This window comes from Notamacropus eugenii, chromosome 6 (genome assembly GCF_028372415.1).
Source record: "Notamacropus eugenii isolate mMacEug1 chromosome 6, mMacEug1.pri_v2, whole genome shotgun sequence".
Lineage (NCBI taxonomy): Eukaryota > Metazoa > Chordata > Mammalia > Diprotodontia > Macropodidae > Notamacropus > Notamacropus eugenii.
The window spans coordinates 328562963-328582534 of record NC_092877.1 but is presented as its reverse complement, the minus strand read 5'-3'; the positions used below and the strand labels follow the sequence as shown (position 1 = coordinate 328582534).

The 19572-nt window shown below is 39.3% G+C and overlaps 1 protein-coding gene across 3 annotated transcripts in view; it reads left to right on the top strand.

Moving 5' to 3' along the window:
* PID1 (phosphotyrosine interaction domain containing 1) overlaps positions 1-19572 on the top strand; it is a 308912-nt gene that overhangs the window by 95534 nt on the left and 193806 nt on the right. The window contains exon 1 of one of the 3 annotated variants that reach the window (XM_072618084.1): positions 5134-5400. The exons of the other annotated variants lie outside the window; for them this stretch is intronic. The gene's annotated coding sequence lies outside the window, so the exon portion shown is untranslated. Of the gene's footprint in view, positions 1-5133; positions 5401-19572 lie in introns of those variants that run through there. 3 annotated transcript variants of the gene reach the window in all.

Here is a 19572-nt window from a genome sequence, read left to right as displayed (position 1 = left end):
AGGTAAAGAAGCGATAAGTGGGATACTTAGCTTTTCTGTTTCCTGGCTACAAAATGATTCCTTCTAGCCTTTGGTAGCTATTTCATAAATTTATACTCTTAATCTCAAGGGGACTAGATGCAACAGAATAAATGGGGAAATGGCTCCAATGGACTCATTTTAGAGTGATTGTTCACTTGTTTCGTTTTTTTTGTATGTAGAATAATACCCTGTTATTATCTATTAGTTATCAATGATTGAACATAGGCTGCACTGTTCTGAAAGGAATTATTTCTGCATATCCTTACATACTCGGCATATTGTCAGTACCCATGCCTATTGACAATTTGTTGAGATATAGCCTAAAACAGCAGTCAGTTCTCCAAATTTAGTCCCACTTGCCAGCACTAGGTCGTGTGCATAAGAGAAGTGATTAAGTCCTATCATCATTCTTTGGTAAGGTTTTCCTGAGAATCGATGATTTTTCATTAGCCAGAAAGGGTCAAAGAAGGAACATGAGAGCATTCAGTAGGTGGAAGTTTCAGGAAGGGAGATTTCAGGCTCACTTTAAAGAATCTTGCCTTATAAATAGAGTGGTCCAGAAGCATTTGGGGGTTATCCCTGCAGGTAGTCAACGTCCTCTCTCTGGAAGACTCCAGGTGGACAGATTGACCACGTGTCAGAGGGATCACAGAAGAGATTTTTGTTTCAAATAGTGGATTGTATTAAATGACCTCTGTGGTTGCTTCTAGCTCTGAGATTTTGTGATTCTGTTATGCTCAGAATTCTACCTGTGAGCTTTACTACTTGTATGGCCATGAGCAAGTTACTTCTTCTTTTTTTGATCCCAAACTTATGAATCTATAAAGGAGGAATAATATTTAATATTTGATAGCTAATATAATAATTCATTATAATAATGATAATTGCTAATATATTCTATCTATCCATCCATCCATCCATCCATCCATCCATCCATCCATCCATCCATCCATCCATCTGTCGGTCTATCTCTGTCCATTCTTTCTCTCATCATGTATGTATGTATGTATCTCACTTCAGATTTACGCATTGCTTTGCATCTATTATCTCATTAAATCCTCACAATAGCTCTAGGAAGAAGGTACTATTATATTATCCACATTTTACAGATAATGAGGCTGAGGGATAGTAAGTGACTTTTCCAGGGTCATACAGCTAAGAAGTGTCTGAAATAGGATTTGAACTAAAGTCTTTCTGACTCCCAGTCCATCCTTTCATCCCTGTGCCACTTAGATGCCTATGGAAGTACTGGTATATAATATACTCTTTTACTATTAGAAGGTCCTTTCAATTCAAATAAATGTTGGGCTGAGTAATGCCTTGTAATATGTCAGGATATTAGGAGTCATTCTGTTTGCAGAGCTAAGGCCTGGCAAGCAAGCTGTGCCCTGAGCTTGGCGTAACAATAATCCTTTGGGCTCACCTTCTGGATGAACTCAGCTACAGCAAAATCCCAGGGTTGTTCCTGATCATGAAACCCTGCTATGAATTTAACTTGTTGCATTGATGCTTCTGTTTCTCCTCATTGTCAAGGTTACAGCTCACTGGGCAGTTATTGATATAAGGATTGAGATCTCCCCACTGATCCACTGAAGTGGGTCCTCCCAACTAGGGGAAGGGGAGGGACTCTGGCACATCTGTCCTTGCTCTCAAGCCATTTCCCTCCCATTGAAATTATACTTCTATTGATTCCTGACTCTCCTGTCTCTAGCCTGTTCTGGCCACCCACAGGTTAGAGGCCAGTTCCAGTCTGGTTGGAAGATAATATAGAGTTCAAAGCATCTTGAAGAGAAATTCAGGATGGGAGGCACATTTTGATACTGCCAGAATTACATGTAATTTAAATTTTGATTGAAACATAATTTTGTATTTACTAGTTTCGTGAGAAAATGTGGCTTGCATTGATGTTTCATTATGGCTCCCCCAGTCAGATTTCATGCAAGTACTTGGGAAATACTGAACTTAAAAAAATCACTTTTGTGGAACTTGATTTCTTTTTTGGTGGTACTAGATAAGGGAGGCATAATAGTAATTTTAAATATAGAAACTGACCATCAGAGCACTGATTTTCAAAGTTTCCTTCCTCCCTCCAAAAAAAAATTAACTCAACCTCACCTATTTCTTTTCTCTTGTAAATCCTGCCTTCCACTCTGCAATGTTTTTGGAAAAATATCAAACACTTGTAATCATGTATTTACAGTGTAAGACAGATTTTTTTTCATAAGTAGATGCTGGAAAACAGTAAAGTCTGGAGAAGTACTCTTAAACCTTTAAAATCTTAATAAAGATTTAATTGAATTTTTTAATTAAATAATATTGGCTTAAAATAAGTGGCAGCAGTTCCTATCAAGCTTTTCTTTTTTGGGGGGGTTAGGGGATACAGAGAGACTGCCCTGATTTTGTTGATAGCAACCCCAGGCCTCTGAGTGGATGGATTCTGCCCTGCCAAAATTCTTGATTCTCATCTTCATGGTAGTGGTAAAATGAGTACACAAAAGAGAGAAAAGTTAAAAAACAACATTGGTTGAGATTAATTTTTTTCCTGTATCAGATGGGGTTGGGAAGGGTTAGAACCTTACTGTCCTGCACTCTGTTTAAGGATTTCTCACCTATCTTTCAGTTCCATCCAAGAAACATTTATGGAACTCTTACTGTATGCAGGGCTTTGCACTAGTTACTGAGGGAGAGCCAAAGGAGGAGACATGGTTCCTGCACTCTCAGTTGCCTCTAGAGCCTGGGATGTACTCATTTCAATGAGCAAATCACCACATATTTATTAAATGCCCGCTATGTGTCAGGTCCTGCGCTGGATACTAAAGGAGATACTCGGGTCAGTGGAACCTGGTTCCTGCGCTAAACCTCCATATTGCTTCCCAGACCCAGAATATCATCATCCCAATGAACATGCATTTATTAGGCACTCATCATGTGCCAGTCACCATTTCTAGTCACTCATGACACAAAGACAGAAACTAGTGTCTGCCCTTAGAGAGCTTAGAGTACCAAGAACTGTGTTGTGCTTGGGATAAAAAGGCAAAACACAGTCCCTATTCTGATGGAGCTACAATCTTATGGTAGACACAACATGCAGACAACTATGTACAAACAAGCTACACAAGAAAAATAGGAAATAATGAGTAATGGGAAGATACTAGAACTAAGAAGGATTGGGCAAGGTTTTTCTACATAAAATATAGACCAAATAAATACAAGCTAAGTCTGGCCTCAGATACTTACTAGCTGGGTGACCCTGGGCAAGTCACTTAACCCTGTTTGTCTCAGTTTCCTCATCTGTAAAATGAACTGGAGAAGAAAATGGCAAACACTCCATTATTTTTACCAAGAAAACCCCAAATGGGGTCAGGAAGAGTCAGACACCACCAAAATGACTGGACAACAACAAATCTTTCAGTGTGCTCTAGCATCTGGACAAGGATCAGCAGTGTCCTCATGTTGGAGGTCACATCTGAGCTGAGCTTTGAAGGGGAAGAGGGGAAGAGGGAGGGCGTGATGATGGGGAGATAAAGGTTGTGTGTTAAGAAGAGTAAGAACCTTGTCTTGATCCCCCCCCCCAGCTGTTAGTTCTTTCTCCCTTCTCAAATTGTACTGTATTTTTTACAATAATTTGTTTACAGTTGTTTACAATCTCTTTAAATGTTAGATACCTCTAAGAGGCATCTTGAGGGCAGGGAGTGCTTTCTGTTTTGTCTTTGTATCCCTAGGGTCCCCCCAAGAGTGTACAGGAACCAGCTTTTTTGATCAGAAATTAGCAGAGCTTGATTTATTGTTTTATTGATTGTCTCCACTTCAGAAAGCATTATTAATGCAGATTAAATTTACAAGTATGTGTGCATACATTTCTCCCCTCCCCCTGTTCAATGTTGCCTTTGTTGTGTGAATATTCCTTGAGCTCAGCAGGAGAGCGGAGGATTCAGGGAATGAAGGCATCACCTGCTGACTCTAGGCTAATACTAATATGATAAGAAGAATGAATAATTGCTATTTATGTACCGTTTGCAAAGCTTTTCATCCATTCTCCTATTCTGGCTTCATGGCATTGCTGGATCTTCCACAGTCCCTTGTTTGCTGTAGGTGCTTAATAAATGCTTATTGAAATCAGTTCAATTTCATTCTCTCCACGTTCCACTCCTTCGTCAAACTCTAAACCACGTTTTCTGGTCTTCAGAAAGCCTGGGCGACTCAAAATAATCTTACCCTTATCTGAACTTTTGGTATAGTTAGAAATTATACCAAAATGTTTACCAGGTATTTATGATGTATTATTTTATGACAAACACTTCTTAAGTGGAGGTGGGGTTGGGGGTGGGATAAGGTGTCCTGGTAAGTTGAGAAGTATATTGACTGTGAGATCAGAGGATCCGAGTTCAAATCTGGCTTCTAACGCCGATCATTTCAGTGATCACAAACAAATCATTTCATCTCTCTGGCCTCAGTGTCCTTAAATGTAAAATGAGGGGGTGTGGATTAGATGGCCTTTAAGTTCTATGACCCTCTGACAAAGAATTAGACCTGTACCAGTCCTTAAAGAGTTTATGATCTAGTTGTTGCAGTGTTTCAGCCTTCTCTGATACTCTGTGATCGTATTTGAGGTTTTCTTGGCAAAAATACTGGAACTCCTTGCTATTTCCTACTCTAGCTCATGAGGAAACTGAGGCAAACAGGGTTAAGTGACTTAGGGTCACTGAGTGTTGAGGCTGGATTTGAGCTCAGGTCCTCCTGACTTCATCCATTTTGCCACCTCGATGCCCCTTATGTTCTGGTAGAAAATTTATTCAGAAATCTCTGTTGCTAGTTGTGGCTCCCCTGGAAAGGACATAGTCCGGAGCCAAAACACCTGGGGCGGTATCCCACTCATGTCTCCCTTTTCCTACGCATGTCATCTTGGGCCCATCTCAGCCCTTCCACTGGGCCCCTTCTCCAAGACCCCTTCTGGCTGTAAATCTTTTGAGTCCATTATCAGGGATAAGAAACCTGTTTAACTCTCTTTATTCCAAACGTGATTTTCATCCAGCCCTTAAAAATGAAGGTCAAATGGAGAGATCATTTACCTGGAGGGAGGGGAATTAGTGGTGATTGGGAACCGCTGTGGGTGCAGTCGGGGGTATGGCAACAGTTTAGCTGTGGAGAGCTTTCTGCCTTTCAGGAGATCAAAGCCTCATTTTCTAGATGGGCCCAGGTAGTATGAGGCAGAGGTGGGATGCTCTGACTTCTTTAACCTGCTGCCTCCTGAGTCTCGAGTGCTTAGGATTAGTAGAGAATTATTATTAAAGAAGGGTCTTCAGAGGAGGCCCCACGATGGGAGAAAGATAAAGAAAGAAAGGTTTGGAGAATTTGAGCTTGTGGCCAGCTAATGACGAGGTACTTAAGTGGAACTTGGGGGGTTTTAATTCCTCTTAAATACTGCTTTAATTTGAGTTACTTGAGAAAATTGAAGTAACCAATTTGTCATCTAATTTTTTTTTAAAGATATGCTCCTAAGCTGCAAACTCTTAGGAAGCCAGGCCCTAGGTTTGTGCTACGTTAAGCAGATACCAGTTTCCTTAGCAGCAACTATGAAAGTTATAAGGAGAGATTTTAATGCCCCCCCATTCCTTATTTGCACTTCCATCCCATCTTTGGGGACTGAAATGTCCCAGCTTTGTGGCTGATTGGTGGCTCTGTTTTTTGATGCACTGGTTGGTTTAAAGAGACCTAATCACTGCCCTCTAACACTTTATGAAACGAGAGGCTGCTGATCTGCATAGACATAGAAAACAGGTTGTCTGCAGGACCAATAATGAATTAAAAAAGAAAAAAATGAGCAGTAGATTTTCATCTAGGGAAGAAAGTAAACGCCTATGAGGAGTAAAGGAGAAATCAATTTGAGAGAATGGAAGGGGGTCCCACGCCTGGGACCAGTGGTGATGATCAATGATGATGATGAATGCTGGCCCTTGGGTGACCCGGGATCTCTGTACCTCATTCCTCTCCTCCCCATTACGCTGCCTGTGTGACTGTATCCAATCAAGGTAAATTGCCTGAATGTGTGGCCTGGGGAGCTGTCTCACATTGGATGTCCTGGATCCAAGGCGATGATGCCAAGGCACTCTGACCTTAGAGTATTCCCCAGAGGTTTCAGAATTTCCAGTTAATGATTTTGCCAACTGTCCTATAGAAGTAACGAAGGAAATAGTAATTTAAACAGAGATGGGCAAGAGAAAAATTTTCTTCCTCTTTAGTCAAGTGAAATTTCATGGAGGAAATGAGATATTAGAAACTATTTCAGTGAAAAAAATAATGGAATATGGATTGATGAATTGGTGGTGCACTTAGACTTTTGAGAAATACTTCATCTCTTTCGGTATCTTCTTATACTCCTATTGAATGTTTTTAAATTTATATTTGGAATAACTTAAATGTAGGTATCTGTTGTTCCTGTGAAATCCCAGATAATTACTTCAGCTATTTTTGATGGTTGCTAAGTTGGAATATCAGATCAGAAGCAGAAGAAAAGCAATCTCTTTAAAATGTTAATTCAGCCAATCAGAAGAAAAAGAAAACCATAGAAATACAAAGCTGCCCATAAGGATAGGTAGTGAGCTTCTAGGTTCTATCCTGTTTTGTCATGTTAAGAGAAGATACAAGGGAGCCAGAGGAAATATGTTGTTCTGTCCTTTCAGTCACATCCCACTCTCTATGACCCGTTGTGGGGTTTTCTTGGCAGAGATACTAGAATAGTGTGCTGTTTCCTTCTTGAGCTCATTTTACAGATGAGGAAACTGAGGCAAACAGAGTCAAATGACTTACAGCTAGCAAGTGTCTGAGGCCAGAATTATTGAACTCGGGAAGAGAAGTATTCCTGACTTTATGGCAGGCACTCTATCCATTGCACCATCTGACTGGAACCTTTTAACTGATCATAAAAGGCAAAGAAGGAAGAATGAAGAAATTCCTCTCAGATAATAATCAAAGGCCAGATGACAGTTGGCAAGTTTTTTTTTTTTTTTGAGACAGAGCTAAGTGACTTGCCCAGGGTCACACAGCTAGTCAGTGTTTGTGTCTGAGTTGAACTTGGGTCCACTTTACCCCTTAGCCTCCCAGGAGGCTTTTGACATAAAGTTTGGCAGAATAAAACAAAACAGACATTAGTATAGGGACTGGGATGGGGGATACGGATGGGCTTAAGCCTAAGTTATGAGACTGAAGGAGAAATCAATTATTTGGGCCTAGAACTAGAACTGGGGTGAGACTAAGTAGTGATTTTTAATAGAGGACAATTAGTGAGATAGATACTTACTTTTCTACACATTTATTTCTCTTAAAGTCTTACTAAAAATGTAGGCTATGTTAAAATATGTTGTTCGTTAATACTTCTGTTTAGCTTTTTAAAATAACTTTTTTAAATATGAAAAGCATCCCTGAGTAGAAATCATTATGCCACAGTATCTTTATTTAGCCACAGCTTCGGATATGTGACATAATTCAGTGATTTTTGAACTCAGGGTCTTGACCCCATATGGGGTCTAGAAAAATTTAGCAACACTAAAAGGTTTCTGAAAGTGCAACAACCAAGAATTAATTAACAATGATCCTATTGAATCTGAGGTGTTTCTAGCGCTTGCCTGTGTTGCAAAGTGCAACTTCACTGTAGCCTTCTGAGTTTTTAAACTTTTTCTCTATCATCCTCTGGCCTTCCCCTGTCACCTGTGGCTTTCACAAAAATTCTCCTAAAATTCTCATTTCTGACCTGCTATATATGAAAACTGTGGTGGGGAAATTCTCGATGTGGAAGGGATAATTGTAATCAAGGCCAGAAAGGTCAATTAAAGCCAAGTTGTGAAAGGCTTTACATGTTAGACAGGGCAGTTTGTATTTGAACCTAGAGGTAATGGGGAGTCACTGGAGCTTTGTGAGCCTGGAGATGGTATGGTCAGCCCTGAGTGTGTGTTCATCCTTCGTTGCCGAAGAAGACCATGCCATCAGAGAAATAATGACATGACTTGCACTTGACTTTGTTTTGAGTGAGGGAGGGCTGTGCAGGTCACCAGCCTCACTTCTCCTCCAGAGCCATCTGAATCCAGTGACCAGATATTCATCAAGATGACTGGAAATGACCCAGGATGAGGCAGTTGTGGTTAAGTGACTTGCCCAAGGTCACACAGCTAGTGAGTGCCAAGTGCCTGAGGTGAGGTTTGAACTCAGGTCCACCTGACTCCTGCATTGATACTCTATCCACTGCACCACCTAGCTGTCCCATGCTTCAGGAGAATCACTAAGGTAGCTGTGTGAAAAATGGATGAGAGAAAGAGAGACTAGGGCCAGAGATCAATGAGGGGGCTATTAAAATAGCCCAAATTTAACGAGGGTGGTACCTGATTGAGAAAATATGTACCATTAGGATGCTAATAAGTAACACTGACCATGGGTCATGTTGGTGGTGCCATTATATATATATTTTTAAATTAGGTGTTTTTTAATAGGAAATAACTCATCCACTATCCATATAAGGCAGTATGCGAGCTGTGGTTTACAGGGGAATCTAAGCGCTCCGAATCACCTTGGTACTCTGCTCTGTTGTAGAACTGGGCTTTTAGGTTTGAGTAAGAAAGCACACGTCTTACCAATGAGCACAGGATCTCCTACTGTATGAGCCCGATAATGAGGTTGTAATTGGTGTGTAAGCCACTCATTCTCCCAAGTTTTCTCACGGGGCATAATTTGTCTCTTATTTGTCAGGGATGGTTTTTGTGAAACAAAACTTCTATTCATGATGGGCAGAGCAAATGGACTGAAACATTATCATAGCTGGGATAAATGGTACACTATGGATTTATGTCAAGAATGTTAATGATTTGTTTATGAATAAGTGGGCCTGTAGTATTGTGAAATGGTATCCTGCAGAACTGCTGAATGGACAGTTTGCCTGCAGAGGATTCTTAGAGGAAATAAACCCTCTTGCCAGGCATTTGGCATCTCTTAAGTCACTTTTGTGAATTGACTTTGAGATTCTAAATGGTGGGATTTACCTTGCACAATATCAAATTTGCTAGTGCTGAGATGATATGGCTCATCCAAATTCTCTTCTGAAATAAAACAGTTGTAGAACTTCTGTTTTTAGGATCAAAATACATTTTCTCTTAGATTGCTAAATGAAATGCCCTGTTGGAAATCATTTTTCCTTTTCTATCTTTATTTTCTAATGTACCCTGCTTGCTGTAAGACCAAGTTTGTTTCCAAAGAAGAGATATGAAAGTACATCTCTTTTCCTACTTTGCAGAGGTGGAGAACTATGGGTATGGAACTCTACATATATTACTAAACTTGCTGATGTAACAGCTAGATTGTAGATTACTTTCTCCACCCACCCCTTTTTTATTTTTTGTTATAAGGCATGGTTCTTTAGTTTTGAGGGGAGAGACATATTTTGGGAAATAAAGATGAGGTAAAAATTATATATATATATATATATATATATATATATATATATACATATGTATACACACATATATAATGTAGATATGTGTAAACAATGTATATTTTATATCAGTATAAGTTAATTAAGATTAAAATGTATATTATTATAAGAGAGATAGTGTGATGTTATGGACAAAGGAAAGGACAGAATTTGGAATCAGGAATCTGAGTCTGAATTCACACTATACAGACAAGACGTCATTTAGCCTTCACCTCAGGAAGTAATCTTAGATACCTAGTTATTCTACTTTTGAACAACTCTAAGTACTAGGACAGGGACAAGTAGGTGATTCAGTAAATAGAGCACCAAGCCTGGAGTGAGAAAACTGGTGAAGGAAATGGCACACCACTCCAGTATCTTTGCCAAGAAAACCCAGTGGACAGTTGGTCCACAAAGTCATGATGAGTCACATGCTCCAGAACAGCAACAGCGACAGCAATATTTGGACAATTGAGCTGAAATTTGTTTCTACAACAGTCATCTATTGTTTGGTCATAGTTCTCCCCCCAGGACTTTTCCAGGCCCTTCTTATTAGAGTTCAAATCCCAAGCCAGAACAAATCTGTCTCAAATCTCTCACGTCCCCTGGAAGGAGTGAGAGAGAAAGTAGACAACTTATAAAGTGGAAAGAGAGACCTGGATTCAGAGGATGAGTTCAAATCCCTTAATACCTGTGTGACCTTGGGTAAGTCAATCAATCAACAAGCATTTATTAAGCACTTACTGTATTCCACGTACTGTACCAGTATTTGAAAAGAAAAGCAAACCCACAAAAAGATCCCTCATTTTTATTGGTCCTTATTTTCTTCCTCAGTCAAATGAGTGTGTTGGACAAGGTGGTTTATAAGAATCCTTCTGGCTTTGGTTCTCGGATCTTTGATTCCTCCTAGTTCTGGCCTTTGTTGCCTATTTGACCTTGGACATGTAACTTAAATTCTTTGGGCTTCAGTTTCCTCATCAGTTACATGAAGGAGTTGGACTAGGCCCATGTCAAATAGAAATGAATCCCAGTGGGCCACATAGTGACTTAGAAAACCACAAAGTAACATTATCTACATTGTATTATATTTTGTTTAACATTCCCCCATTATATTTTAATCTTCTTTGCAAGACCTTTGGGACTTAAGTTGGACACTTCTGGACTAGCTGATCTCTAAGGATTCATTTGCTTTCTGTGAGTTATAATTGCTAAGAGTGAAAGTTAATGACTCTTATAAACTTCCAAGATGAAAATAAGAGCCTTTCTATATGTTTCTCTGTCTGTAGTTTCTGCTTAACTATGGGGCAATTATATACACAGGGTATTTTGAGGTGCTTTCTACAGAGCATTATGGACAGAGTAGTCCTGGACTCACCTTTTAAGTAAGCCTTAGTGCCTGCTTTGTGGAAAGAATAACAAAAACCAGATGTTATCACAACTACCTGAAAATTCACTGGAGTGGAATTTTGTCAGGAGTGGGTTCACCTTAAATTTCCTGTGGAGGGGTTTAGGGACTGCTGCCAGAAGTGTGCACACAAAAGCAGTTTCCTTCAGGAGGCAGTTCCCAGATCCAGAGGGTGCTGTTAAAACAAGACTTTGGTACATGTAAAAACAGTGTCTGTGCTAGTGTGTATATGGGTAAGTTTGGAGCCTATCAAAACTTGGATGCTGGCTTTAGTTCCTGGACTTCAGAGGGTTGGAATGGATGCCTCTGAAGTATTTTCCAACTCTAAATGTATGATCCCAGGATCTGTTGAATCTACTAACTCATTCATATTTCTTCTCTCCTTCACAAAATTCCTAGAAACAAAAGTCTATACTCATTGTCTCCATTTTCTCACCTCCTATCTACTCCATAATCCTTTAGAATATAAATGTTGGCCCCATCCCTTCCCTAGAACTCTCCTTGAAGAGGACACCACCCCATGTGACTTTTTCTTTGTCTGTGAAGAATTTACCTTATTGGCTATCATCTTATTTTTTTTTTTTTTTACTTCTCCTTTGGCTTGCTTGACACTGTGTTTTTTCTATTTCTTCTATCTCTTTGATCACTCACATCAAATTTATAGGAATTCTTCAAGGATCTATCTTTTATTATCCTCTTTTATTTGTAAACACAGTGTCCTTAAATAATTTGATTCATTTACACAATTTTAATTAAACTGATGGACATATCAGATCTCAAGCTCCAGCCATGAACTCTTTTCTTAGCTCCATGCTTGAAATCCCATATGTCTGATGACACTGCCACGTGAATGTCCTGGTGGTATCTCAAACTCATATACAAAAATGAACCCCTCACCTTTTCTCTGAACCCATCCTAAACCTACTCTCCTTGATGATCCATATTTCTATTAATGGCACCATCATTCTTGCCTTTAGAGTTATTTTTACCTCCCATCCCATTTTTCCCTTCATTTGCAATCATTTGGAAAGTTCTGACAATTCTCTCAGTTTTCTTGTGACTCTTTGCCCTCCTTCCTCTTTTTACTGTCATCATTCAGGTCTCATACTCTCTTATTTCTACTATTGTAATAGCCCCTTAAATGATTTTCCTATATATAACCTTTCCCTCATCTAATTCACAATACACACTGATGATGAACCTTCTTGATGTGTGGTTCTAATTATATCACTCAATCAATAAACATTCATTAAGTACCTACTCAAAATCCTTCCATGCTGATTGACTACAATATCAATTCCAAACTCTTTTTGTACCTGGCATCCATGCCTTTATTCCATCTAGTTCCAATCTATCCAGTATTATTTGAACTTTTCTTAGCTTTATTTCCTTCTTCTCCCCATGGGTAGCATTCTTCTCCTCATGTAGCAGTCACTCCAGAATTTGTTTCTTAAACCCTCCATGTATTTTCCTTTCATGCCTTTCACCGTGCATTTCCCTACGACTGAATGAATGTTTTCTCTTCTCATTGTCTTTCCCACTGAAATCTTAATGAGCTTTCTACCCCTAGTTCAAAGACTTCTTTCTCTCTGAATCCATCTTTGATCCTTTCAGCTAGAAAGAATCTTTTCCTTCTCAGAACATGCATGGCACTTTATTTTGTATCAGTTTTTTATATTTATTTTCTGTACATATATTAACTTCTCTCCTTATAAATGCCTTTTGGTTAGAACTGTTTTTTTTTCTTTTCCACATTGATATAGTTCATTTTGATCCAACAGTCATTTTCCTACAAACAACTACCCTCATTAAAAAAATTAAGCAAAATTGTCTAATGTAGTGACTGTGACTGATAGCACATGTAGTTTTCCAGTGTTAATAGTGTAGTTTTCAATTTTTTTTAACAAAAAGGAAGTTGTTTTTAAAATAAACATTTTGTTGTCTCTTTTCTTTTACATCACTGTTTCCCAGTGACAGCCTCCCCCCATAGTGCCATTGTCCATTACAAAGAAGTACAGTCCAGCAAAACAAAACAATACATTGACCAGGCATGGAAGTGTAGACCTCATTTCCCCCATGTTGTTCCTTGCTTCTCTGCCAGGAAGAACAAGTGTGTTTTCAGTCCTCTGCACACGAGATTGGTCACTACGTTGATCAGAAGTGTGAGTTTTCTTTACATTATTGTGGTCAATGTGAAAATTATTTTGATTCTGCTTTATTCATGCTGCATCAGTCCATACAAATTAGGAAATGTAGTAATGTCAGTCATCTTTTAAGAGCCACTGTTGGCCATTGTGTTTTAATACTTATTTTAATGTTGTCTTCATTTATGTTATTGTAATCATTGAGCATATTTTTCCTTTGTTTCTACTCTGTTTTGTCTTCATCTTTTCATACATGTCTTTCTATGTTTCTCTGAATTCCTCATAATTGTTATTTTTGAGAGTAATATTCTATTCTATTCATATATTATAATTTGTTCAACTATTTCTGAATTCATGGACACATAATCCAGCTTTTTGCTAATGAGAATAGTGCTGCTATGAATATTTTGGTACATATGATGCTTGTTGTCCTCCTTGACTTATAAACCCTGTAATAGGATTACTGAATCAAGATTATGGAAATTTATTAACTTTTCTTGCATAACTCCCAATTGTCTTCCGGAATGCTTGGACCAATTTATACATCCACTTATAGAACATTACTTGTCTCTCTTTCCTCAACCCTTCTAGTGCTGACTCTTTTTATATTTTAACATTTGGAGCACTTGGATAGCTATCAGGTAATACCCAATTGTTTCATTTTGACTTTTTTTTTATTAGAAGTAACTTGGAATATTTTTCTTCACATAGTTTTGATAGTTCATGGATAGCATTATTTGATTGTATCTAGACCCAGAACATTAGAGAACATTCCAATGAGCTCCATGGAGAGCTCCTTTGTCATCTCAGACAGATACTACCTGTGAACACTAGGAATTCTGGGATTTGGTGAGTTGACTGGATTGTCTTCAGAAAAGTGAACAACTCCTTTAATGATACGAAACAAAAGTTCATCTTTTAAAAACTAGTATCCTACTGGTATTGTTGGATTTGACTGTCATAGATTGTTACAGTCTCAGAAGAATTAAAAATGGGTATTGCTCAAAGAGCAACAGAGAAGGTATATGGGGCTAGGAACAGGTGGGAACACAAAACAAATAAAAAAATTGAAAAGAAAAATAAAAGAGTCATGAAAGGATACCATCAAAGCAATATAGGACCCAAAAGATGGGATGGTAATATTGTGAGAAGGAGGGACATCTCATGCATTTCACTGGCATCCTTGTATTGGCAGCAACCATCGCGGAAGATATCAGCATACTCAGTTACCCCTTTTGTGGCAGATTGATGGTCAAGAGTTGGTTAGGGTGTACTGGAATGGATGAGTTGTCATCTGTACTGAAGGGACTAGCCATATCATTAAGGTCACAGATTCAAATGAGTATTTCAAGTTGATCATTTACTGGAAATTATCTAGAAGAGGGTAGTCAATATGGTAAGGGTCTTCAAGAGGGTGTGAAATGCAGATCACTGGAAGAAACTGGGATCTTTATCCTGGATGAGACAAGACTGGAGTGTTGGTCATAATAGGTATCTTGAAGTATTTGAAAGATTGTCACTGGGAAGAGGGATCAGATTTGTTTTGCTTGGCCCTAGATGCTAGGAGTAAGAGTTGGAAGTTACAAAGAAGCAAATTTAACTTTGACATAAGAATTTTCTTGGTTTTAGTCCTAGTTCCTTTGACTTCTGGAATATCCTATTCCATGCCCTTCGATCCCTTAATGTAGAAGCTGCTAGATCTTGTGTTATCCTGATTGTATTTCCACAATACTTGAATTGTTTCTTTCTAGCTGCTTGCAATATTTTCTCCTTGACCTGGGAACTCTGGAATTTGGCCACAATGTTCCTAGGAGTTTCTCTTTTTGGATCTCTTTCAGGCGGTGTTCTGTGGATTCCTTGAATATTTATTTTGCCCTCTGGTTCTAGAATCTCAGGGCAGTTTTCCTTGATAATTTTATGAAAGATGATGTCTAGGCTCTTTTTTTGATCATGGCTTTCAGGTAGTCCCATAATTTTTAATCTCTCCTGGATCTATTTTCCAGGTCAGTTGTTTTTCCAATGAGATATTTCACATTATCTTCCATTTTTTCATTCTTTTGGTTTTGTTTTGTGATTTCTTGGTTTCTCATAAAGTCATTAGCCTCCATCTGTTCCATTCTAATTTTGAAAGAACTATTTTCTTCAGTGAGCATTTGAATCTCCTTTTCCATTTGGCTAATTCTGCTTTTGAAAGCATTCTTCTCCTGATTGACTTTTTGAACCTCTTTTGCCAGTTGTTAGCCTATTTTTCAAGGTGTTATTTTCTTCAGCATTTTTTTGAGTCTTCTTTAGCAGGGTGCTGACCTGCTGTTCATGCTTTGACTGCATGTCTCTCATTGCTCTTCCCAATTTTTCCTCCACCTCTCTAACTTGATTTTCAAAATTCTTTTTGAGCTGTTCCATGGCCTGAGCCCATTGAGTGGGTTGGGATACAGAAGCCTTGACTTCTGTGTCTTTGCCTGATGGTAAGCATTGTTCTTCCTCATCAGAAAGGAAGGGAGGAAATGCCTGTTCACCAAGAAAGTAACCTTCTATAGTCTTATTTCTTTTCCCTTTTCTGGGCATTTTCCCAGCCAGTGACTTGACTTCTGAATATTCTCTTCACACCCACTTGGCCTCCAGATCCTCCTAGCCAGTGCTTGGGGGTCTGAGATTCAAATGCTGCTCCCCAGCCTCAGGGCTTTGGGAGGGGGCAGGGCTGCTGTTCAGTGTGAGATTAAGTTCAGGTGCTCAGGTGGGGGCAGGGTCGCCTCATGGGCTCAGTTCCCTCGGGGGGTTTATGCAGAGACCTTCAACAATGGATCTGGGCTCCTACCTGCTTGGGGAGCCCTTGTCTGCTCCTGCCTCTGCTGTTGCCTCCCGAGGGGGCCTGAGTTATGGGGGCACCCCACTCCCCTCTCGACCCACCAAAGAGACCTTCTCACCGACCCCCATCACCTGTGGGTGGAGGGACCCATGCGGCCACTGGAGATCCCGTCCCTGAAGCCCGCTTGGATCCGCTCCTCTCGGTGCTGCGGCCGCGGCAGGGCTGGGCTCGGCTCCACTTCCGCAGCATGACGGACCTTTTGCAAGAGGTTTGCAGGTCCCTCTGGAACAGAAATCCCCTTCACTCAACTGTTCTGTGGCCTCTGCTGCTCCAGAATTCCCCGTGAGTTCCTTTTTACAGATGTTCTATGGGTTGTGGGTTCGGAGCTATGTGTATGTGTGTCTTTCTACTCCGCCGTCTTGGCTCCACCCCTGACATAAGAATTTTCTAACAGAGATATCCAAAAAATTCTGTCTCAGGAAGTAGTAGGTTTTCTCTTACTTGAGGTCTTCAAAGAAAGGCTAGATGACTATGTTTTGCATATATACTGGACTGTATTTTCCCTGAAGTCCCTTCCAGCTCCCAGGTCATATCCTTCTTTGGATTTTGGAAAGAGTAGTGGACGAGGAATCAAAAGACCTAGATTTGAATCCCTAGCTGACATTTAGAGAAAGTTGTATGACCTTAGGCAGGGAATGCTAATGTTATTACACTGATTACCATAATCTAATTGTACCAGGATAGACCTCTTTGCCTATCAAAGTATACTCAGCCCATTGCCAGTCATCTTGACTTTTGTCATCTCACTGGACTCCAGTGACTCTGGAGAAGAGAGTGAGGCTGATGACTTTGTGTATCTTTTTCTCCAAACCATGAACCAGTCAAGGCATCACTGTTGTGATGTCATTGGTCCTCTTCCAGAATGAAGGACAATCAACAAAAGGAGTGACTTTGGGGAAAATCACTTAACTCTTCTGAAGTTCAATTTCCTCTCCCATTAAATAAGGATTAAGTACTGTCTAAGTCAGTTGATGGGAGAAAAATCTCAATCTTAAACCTTAAATCTTTTTATTAATATGGGCTATTACTTTCTTTTGCTTTACAAAAAAATGAATCTCTCTTAGAGTCTAACAGAGTAGCAGCTGTTTAAAAAAAGCCTGTTGAATGAATAAATGAGCTCACTTTGGTAGTACTGCAGTGTTGAAGCAGGTGACCATGTGCTATAGACCCTGTATATGAGATGTGACTATAGGGCAATGAGATTTATTTGTGTAAGTCACAAAACAAAATTCAGTCTTCTTGCTTTAGAATCAGACCATGTATTAAAGTTACGTGTCTGCAACTGCCCATTGTCCGCAAATTAACTGGGGATATATCATTATACCTCTCGACAGTTCTGTTCCCAAATGTTTTCAGTCCTTAGCAAAAAAAAAAGAAGTTGGTAAAACAAAGGAACACAACAGTTAGTCTTGAGAGTGGACAAAGGAAAAAGTGTCACCTGTCACCTGGTTGATCTTCCCCAATTCCACTCATGATATAATAGTCCCTAATGAAGACACTAACTTTATTAGTAGCCCCAAATGGACTTGTGTAGAGTTGGACATGACTGAAAATGACTAAACAACCACAACAACAACGAAAACACTAGTCATAAAATAAAATACCAGATTTGGAATAGAGTTGTCCAAAGAGGCATTTTCTTACTACGTATTTGACAATTTCATTGTGCAGTTGCTCTAGACCCCTTCCCTAATATATGATGCATAGTTTACTCCAGAATTGAATTTTAAAATGGACATTATAGTGGCACAAGAAATGCTTATGAGTAAGAATAGATTCATGAATTTCTAAATAGTAGACAGCAACTGCCGAGGATTATAATCCTAATAATCCATAATAATAATTCATTTTTGTTGTTGTTGAATCATCTCAGTCTTGTCCAACTCTTTGTGGCCTCATTTTTTTTTTTTTTTGTGGCAGAGATACTGGAATGGTTTACTATTTCCTGCTTCCACTCATTTTATAAGTAAGGAAACTGAGGCAAACAGGGTTAAGTGTCTTGCCCAGGATCACACAGCTAGTAATTGTCTAAGGCAATATTTGAGCTCAGGAAGATGAGTCTTCTCTAGAATCCAGGCCTGGCACTCTATCCACTGTGCCACCTAACTGTAATGCATATATGTGTGTGTATACATAATACATATTATATGTATATATATGTATATATACATATATATACACACACACACACACACAAATACAATAATACACACACCAGTATGTGTATGTATGTATGTAAATATATATCACACAGTAAATCAATCTGCTCCAAAATCTCTTCATGCTGTCCATTCTGATTCAGATCCTTAACCTTATTTGGAAATTACTTTGGAGTTTTTATACTTTTCATCCTTAAAAAAAAGTGTATGTTTATAATTCAACTCTCCTAAGCACCTCTTTAAGACCTTTGGAGCCTTTTAATGAGTTGAGAGCCACACCCCACTTCCTTTCCTGGGTCCCTGAAGCAACTTTAAAGCCAACTCGCCTTCCTTTGCTTATTCAGACACGCTCCTTGTGTGTTTGTTTCCCTGTGCCTCACACTGTGTAATAAGGCTGGGAAGTGAGTTGAGACCAATTGAGACCAGATAGAGTTAGCACTAGATTTGTGATTTCACTGAAGTAGGGAGTTTCTGAATGCAGAAACAAATAAACAATGCAAGATGGCACCTTTTCTGCGACTTCTACTCATAGTGTTGTCTGAGAGCTTGTCACAGATGATATGTGTCAACAGCAGGAAGGACTTGAACCAAGGTCTCCCTAGCTCCAAGGCTGACTGTCTATAGATTATTAAATACTACCTCTTAGAGTTCCTTTGTCTCTTTCTTTCTTTCTTCCTTCCTCTTCCTTCCTTCCTTCCTTCCTCTCTTTCTCCCTTCCTCCCTTCCTCCCTCCCTTCCTCCCGTCCCTCCCCTTCCTTCTTCTCCCCCCCCCTTCTCTCTCTCCCTTTCTGGGGTCAACCAATCCAACCCCCTCCTTGCTCAACTGAATTTTGCTAAATTTGTGTGCCCTTGCATGCTTGACACAAAGATTCATAGATAACCTCTTTTATGATAGAACTAAGTCTTAAGGACCTATACCCAAGGTAAAATGCTATGTGCTATTTGGGTGTATATGTATGTGTGTATACACATACATGCATTTATATGCACATAAATAAACGAATGAGTGAATGAACTGGTAGCTGGGACATCAAGGGGACAGTGGCTTGACTCTGACTAGATGAACAGAAACTAGGTTTATTTGATGTTAGAAACTCTAGACAACAGAGCTGCCTCCCAGTGTTGATTTTTCTTTCTCTGGCGTAATCTCTACTTTGAGCATCGCTCATCAAGGTAGTGGGCATTGGCAAGGCCTTTGTACATACTATGCTGTCCCTGTCATTTTCAAACTTTTGTTTCTGTGAACCATTGGAACTGATCAACCCCCATACTCTCCAAACCTAATGATATAGTAATGGATGTTTCTTCCTCTCTTCTTTTAGAATGAGAGGACCTGGTAGGGGTGCATTTTGTACCCAACATTCTTTTTACTGGTTTTTATTTTTAGAAGACAGTACCTAGAAATTTCAGTGCCTAGTACAATCACAATCCAATTTTAACTATATGTTATTTTTTAATTTCATAATTATGCACTAGATTCTTCAAGTTTCAAAAAAACAGCAAAAATTCTATCTTCTCTTGCT